Below are 7,228 nucleotides of genomic sequence, written 5' to 3' on the forward strand. Positions count from 1 at the left end.
TGGGTGAGAAAGTTCAAAGTCTTGTTAAGTCCTTGGTGATAAGTGTCGAATTTTAACATGAATGACAGTTCAGAGGATTCCCTTTCAAGTGCAGATGTAAAAGGTCTTTGTAGCAGAATGCAGGTGGCTAAGTCATTTAGAGAGTGTCCTTTCTGGTTAAAGTGGCAAGAAACTGTTTTCTCTTTGTGATCTTGTCTGATATCTGTTTTGTGGGCATTAATCCTTTGGCGAAGTGTCTGAGATGTTTGTCCAATGTACATAGCAGACGGACACTTTCGGCACATGATAGCATAGATTATATTTCTGGATGCGCAGGAATATGTGTTCTTGATCTTATAACTTACTTGGTTAGGTCCAATAATGGTATCAGCAGAATGAATATGTGGACAAAGCTGGCAACGGGTTTTGTTGCAAGGGAAGGTACCAGGGTTGGTATTAGTGTGGTATGTCCTGTGGTGGTTGGTAAGAATCATCTTGAGGTTAGGTGGTTGTCTATATGAGACTATGGGTCTGTCTCCCAGAGCCTCTTTGAGTATGGTATCCTGTTCCAATATAGGCTGTAGTTTATTGATAATGTGTTGGACAGGTTTTAGTTGGGGGTTGTAGGTGATGACAAGTGGTGTTCTATTGTTGGTTTTCTTGGGTCTGTCTTGAAGTAGATGGTTTCTAGGTATTCGTCTGGCTCTTTCAATTTGCTTTTTTATTTCTCTGGGTGGGTAGTTGAGATTTATAAATGCTTGGTAGAGATCCTGAAGCTTCTGGTCTCTGTCAGTGGGGTTAGAGCAGATGCGGTTGTATCGAAGGGCTTGGCTATAGACGATGGATCGTGTGGTGTGTTCTGGATGGGAGCTGGATGCATGTAGGTAACTGTATGAGTCGGTGGGTTTTCTGTAGAGAGTGGTGTCTAATTTTCCATTGTTGATTTGTACGGTGGTGTCCAGGAAGTGGATCTCTCGTGTAGAATGGTCCAGGCTGAGGTTGATGGTGGGGTGTAGGTTGTTGAAATCTCTGTGGAATATCTCCAGTGTTTCTTGGCCATGTGTCCAGATCATAAAGATGTCATCGATGTACCGTAGGTAGAGGAGGGGTGAAAGGGGACGGGAGTTGAGGAAACGTTGTTCTAGGTCAGCCATAAAGATGTTAGCATACTGTGGGGCCATGCGTGTACCCATGGCTGTGCCGCTGATCTGGAGGTATAAGTTGTTCTCAAACTGGAAATAATTGTGGGTGAGAACAAAGTTACATAGGTCTGCTATCAGGTTGGCAGTAGTGTCCTCTGGGATAGTGTTTCTAATTGCTTGTAATCCGTCTTCATGTGGGATGTTGGTATATAGAGCTTCTACATCCATGGTGGCAAGGATGGTATTATTGGGGAGGTTATCGATGTTTTGTAGTTTCCTTAGGAAGTCAGTAGTGTCTCGGAGATAGCTGGGGGTATTGGTTACGAAGGGTTTGAGAAGAGTGTCTACATAGCTGGATAGACCAGTAGTGAGCGTGCCAATACCAGAGATGATGGGACGTCCGGGGTGCCCAGGTTTATGGATCTTGGGAAGTAGATAGAACAATCCTGGTCGGGGGTCAGAAGGTGATTCTGTGAGGATTTGTTCCCGAGTAGCTGTGGGGAGGCTTTTAAGGAGACAGTGTAGTTTCTTTTGGTAGTCCAAGGTGGGGTCAGAGGGGAGAGGTTTGTAAAATGTGGTGTTCGAGAGTTGTCTGGTTGCCTCCTGGTAATAGTCGGCCTTATTCATAATGACCACAGCACCCCCTTTGTCAGCTGGTTTGATTACAATGTCCAGGTTGTTTTTGAGACTCTGGATGGCATGGTGTTCAGCGCGGCTAAGATTGTGTGTCGCTTGTTGTCGTTTGCGAATAATGTCAGTCTGTGCGTTGTTGCGGAAGCTGTGTATATAGAAATCCAGATTGTAATTCCGACCGTCAGGGGGAGTCCATATAGAATTATTTTTCCTTTGGTGTTGGTAGGGGGGATCTGGTAGGTCAGATTGATGTTCAGTGGTGGTTTGGAAATATTCTCGGAGACGGAGGCGGCGAAAAAAAGCCTCAAGGTCACCACAAAATTGTATCCAGTTTGTGGGGGATGTGGGGCAGAAAGAGAGACCCCGGGACAAGACAGACTCTTCTGCTGGATTGAGTTTGTAGCTGGAGAGGTTAACAATATTATCCGGTGGGTTGAGGCAGTTGCTGTTGTAGCCAGTGGTATGGAGCAGGTTAGAAAATTTATTGTCTTTTCTTTGTTGTAGGGAATAGAAGTGTGTATAGTAGATTTCTTGTCTGGTGGAACAAAAGTCTTGCAAGGTGTCAGTCGGTGTGGATGTTTGTCTTGAGATGAGACGATCTAAGTTAGAAATGTCATTCTTGATGGTTTTCTGTTTCTTGTATAAAATACTTATCAGGTGGTTTCTTAATTTCTTGGATAGTGTGAGGCAGAGTCTTTCACTGTAGTCAGTGAAGTATGTTGATCTTAGTGGATTGTTCACTTTCAGTCCTTTGGGTACGATGTCCATTTTCTTGCACTTGGATAGAAAGATGATGTCTGTCTGTATCTGTGCGAGTTTCTTCATATGGTTGATGGATTTCCATTCCAAACGGCTAAATGTAGTGCCTTGCATGTAGAATAGTGATAGAAATGTAGCCGTGTTAGTCTGGGGTAGTTGAAGCAAAATGCAGGACAATGTAGCACTTTAAAGACTAACAAGATGGTTTATTAGATGATGAGCTTTCGTGGGCCAGACCCACTTCCTCAGATCAAATAGTGGAAGAAAGTAGTCACAACCATATATACCAAAGGATACAATTAAAAAAAATGAACAAATATGAAAAGGACAAATCACATTGCAGAACAGAAGGGGGATGCGGGGGGGTGGGAAGGGGGAGGAAGGAAGGTAAGTGTCTGTGAATTGCTGATATTAAAGGTAGGGAGAGTGGGATGTTTGTGAGTTAATGGTATTACAGGTGATAATTGGGGAAACTGTCTTGGTAATGGGTGAGAAAGTTCAAAGTCTTGTTAAGTCCTTGGTGATAAGTGTCGAATTTTAACATGAATGACAGTTCAGAGGATTCCCTTTCAAGTGCAGATGTAAGAGGTCTTTGTAGCAGAATGCAGGTGGCTAAGTCATTTAGAGAGTGTCCTTTCTGGTTAAAGTGGCAAGAAACTGTTTTCTCTTTGTGATCTTGTCTGATATCTGTTTTGTGGGCATTAATCCTTTGGCGAAGTGTCTGAGATGTTTGTCCAATGTACATAGCAGACGGACACTTTCGGCACATGATAGCATAGATTATATTTCTGGATGCGCAGGAATATGTGTTCTTGATCTTATAACTTACTTGGTTAGGTCCAATAATGGTATCAGCAGAATGAATATGTGGACAAAGCTGGCAACGGGTTTTGTTGCAAGGGAAGGTACCAGGGTTGGTATTAGTGTGGTATGTCCTGTGGTGGTTGGTAAGAATCATCTTGAGGTTAGGTGGTTGTCTATATGAGACTATGGGTCTGTCTCCCAGAGCCTCTTTGAGTATGGTATCCTGTTCCAATATAGGCTGTAGTTTATTGATAATGTGTTGGACAGGTTTTAGTTGGGGGTTGTAGGTGATGACAAGTGGTGTTCTATTGTTGGTTTTCTTGGGTCTGTCTTGAAGTAGATGGTTTCTAGGTATTCGTCTGGCTCTTTCAATTTGCTTTTTTATTTCTCTGGGTGGGTAGTTGAGATTTATAAATGCTTGGTAGAGATCCTGAAGCTTCTGGTCTCTGTCAGTGGGGTTAGAGCAGATGCGGTTGTATCGAAGGGCTTGGCTATAGACGATGGATCGTGTGGTGTGTTCTGGATGGGAGCTGGATGCATGTAGGTAACTGTATGAGTCGGTGGGTTTTCTGTAGAGAGTGGTGTCTAATTTTCCATTGTTGATTTGTACGGTGGTGTCCAGGAAGTGGATCTCTCGTGTAGAATGGTCCAGGCTGAGGTTGATGGTGGGGTGTAGGTTGTTGAAATCTCTGTGGAATATCTCCAGTGTTTCTTGGCCATGTGTCCAGATCATAAAGATGTCATCGATGTACCGTAGGTAGAGGAGGGGTGAAAGGGGACGGGAGTTGAGGAAACGTTGTTCTAGGTCAGCCATAAAGATGTTAGCATACTGTGGGGCCATGCGTGTACCCATGGCTGTGCCGCTGATCTGGAGGTATAAGTTGTTCTCAAACTGGAAATAATTGTGGGTGAGAACAAAGTTACATAGGTCTGCTATCAGGTTGGCAGTAGTGTCCTCTGGGATAGTGTTTCTAATTGCTTGTAATCCGTCTTCATGTGGGATGTTGGTATATAGAGCTTCTACATCCATGGTGGCAAGGATGGTATTATTGGGGAGGTTATCGATGTTTTGTAGTTTCCTTAGGAAGTCAGTAGTGTCTCGGAGATAGCTGGGGGTATTGGTTACGAAGGGTTTGAGAAGAGTGTCTACATAGCTGGATAGACCAGTAGTGAGCGTGCCAATACCAGAGATGATGGGACGTCCGGGGTGCCCAGGTTTATGGATCTTGGGAAGTAGATAGAACAATCCTGGTCGGGGGTCAGAAGGTGATTCTGTGAGGATTTGTTCCCGAGTAGCTGTGGGGAGGCTTTTAAGGAGACAGTGTAGTTTCTTTTGGTAGTCCAAGGTGGGGTCAGAGCTCTATTCCCTACAACAAAGAAAAGACAATAAATTTTCTAACCTGCTCCATACCACTGGCTACAACAGCAACTGCCTCAACCCACCGGATAATATTGTTAACCTCTCCAGCTACAAACTCAATCCAGCAGAAGAGTCTGTCTTGTCCCGGGGTCTCTCTTTCTGCCCCACATCCCCCACAAACTGGATACAATTTTGTGGTGACCTTGAGGCTTTTTTTCGCCGCCTCCGTCTCCGAGAATATTTCCAAACCACCACTGAACATCAATCTGACCTACCAGATCCCCCCTACCAACACCAAAGGAAAAATAATTCTATATGGACTCCCCCTGACGGTCGGAATTACAATCTGGATTTCTATATACACAGCTTCCGCAACAACGCACAGACTGACATTATTCGCAAACGACAACAAGCGACACACAATCTTAGCCGCGCTGAACACCATGCCATCCAGAGTCTCAAAAACAACCTGGACATTGTAATCAAACCAGCTGACAAAGGGGGTGCTGTGGTCATTATGAATAAGGCCGACTATTACCAGGAGGCAACCAGACAACTCTCGAACACCACATTTTACAAACCTCTCCCCTCTGACCCCACCTTGGACTACCAAAAGAAACTACACTGTCTCCTTAAAAGCCTCCCCACAGCTACTCGGGAACAAATCCTCACAGAATCACCTTCTGACCCCCGACCAGGATTGTTCTATCTACTTCCCAAGATCCATAAACCTGGGCACCCCGGACGTCCCATCATCTCTGGTATTGGCACGCTCACTACTGGTCTATCCAGCTATGTAGACACTCTTCTCAAACCCTTCGTAACCAATACCCCCAGCTATCTCCGAGACACTACTGACTTCCTAAGGAAACTACAAAACATCGATAACCTCCCCAATAATACCATCCTTGCCACCATGGATGTAGAAGCTCTATATACCAACATCCCACATGAAGACGGATTACAAGCAATTAGAAACACTATCCCAGAGGACACTACTGCCAACCTGATAGCAGACCTATGTAACTTTGTTCTCACCCACAATTATTTCCAGTTTGAGAACAACTTATACCTCCAGATCAGCGGCACAGCCATGGGTACACGCATGGCCCCACAGTATGCTAACATCTTTATGGCTGACCTAGAACAACGTTTCCTCAACTCCCGTCCCCTTTCACCCCTCCTCTACCTACGGTACATCGATGACATCTTTATGATCTGGACACATGGCCAAGAAACACTGGAGATATTCCACAGAGATTTCAACAACCTACACCCCACCATCAACCTCAGCCTGGACCATTCTACACGAGAGATCCACTTCCTGGACACCACCGTACAAATCAACAATGGAAAATTAGACACCACTCTCTACAGAAAACCCACCGACTCATACAGTTACCTACATGCATCCAGCTCCCATCCAGAACACACCACACGATCCATCGTCTATAGCCAAGCCCTTCGATACAACCGCATCTGCTCTAACCCCACTGACAGAGACCAGAAGCTTCAGGATCTCTACCAAGCATTTATAAATCTCAACTACCCACCCAGAGAAATAAAAAAGCAAATTGAAAGAGCCAGACGAATACCTAGAAACCATCTACTTCAAGACAGACCCAAGAAAACCAACAATAGAACACCACTTGTCATCACCTACAACCCCCAACTAAAACCTGTCCAACACATTATCAATAAACTACAGCCTATATTGGAACAGGATACCATACTCAAAGAGGCTCTGGGAGACAGACCCATAGTCTCATATAGACAACCACCTAACCTCAAGATGATTCTTACCAACCACCACAGGACATACCACACTAATACCAACCCTGGTACCTTCCCTTGCAACAAAACCCGTTGCCAGCTTTGTCCACATATTCATTCTGCTGATACCATTATTGGACCTAACCAAGTAAGTTATAAGATCAAGAACACATATTCCTGCGCATCCAGAAATATAATCTATGCTATCATGTGCCGAAAGTGTCCGTCTGCTATGTACATTGGACAAACATCTCAGACACTTCGCCAAAGGATTAATGCCCACAAAACAGATATCAGACAAGATCACAAAGAGAAAACAGTTTCTTGCCACTTTAACCAGAAAGGACACTCTCTAAATGACTTAGCCACCTGCATTCTGCTACAAAGACCTTTTACATCTGCACTTGAAAGGGAATCCTCTGAACTGTCATTCATGTTAAAATTCGACACTTATCACCAAGGACTTAACAAGACTTTGAACTTTCTCACCCATTACCAAGACAGTTTCCCCAATTATCACCTGTAATACCATTAACTCACAAACATCCCACTCTCCCTACCTTTAATATCAGCAATTCACAGACACTTACCTTCCTTCCTCCCCCTTCCCACCCCCCCGCATCCCCCTTCTGTTCTGCAATGTGATTTGTCCTTTTCATATTTGTTCATTTTTTTTAATTGTATCCTTTGGTATATATGGTTGTGACTACTTTCTTCCACTATTTGATCTGAGGAAGTGGGTCTGGCCCACGAAAGCTCATCATCTAATAAACCATCT

Source organism: Pelodiscus sinensis, chromosome 2 (genome assembly GCF_049634645.1).
Source record: "Pelodiscus sinensis isolate JC-2024 chromosome 2, ASM4963464v1, whole genome shotgun sequence".
Classification (NCBI taxonomy): Eukaryota; Metazoa; Chordata; order Testudines; family Trionychidae; genus Pelodiscus; species Pelodiscus sinensis.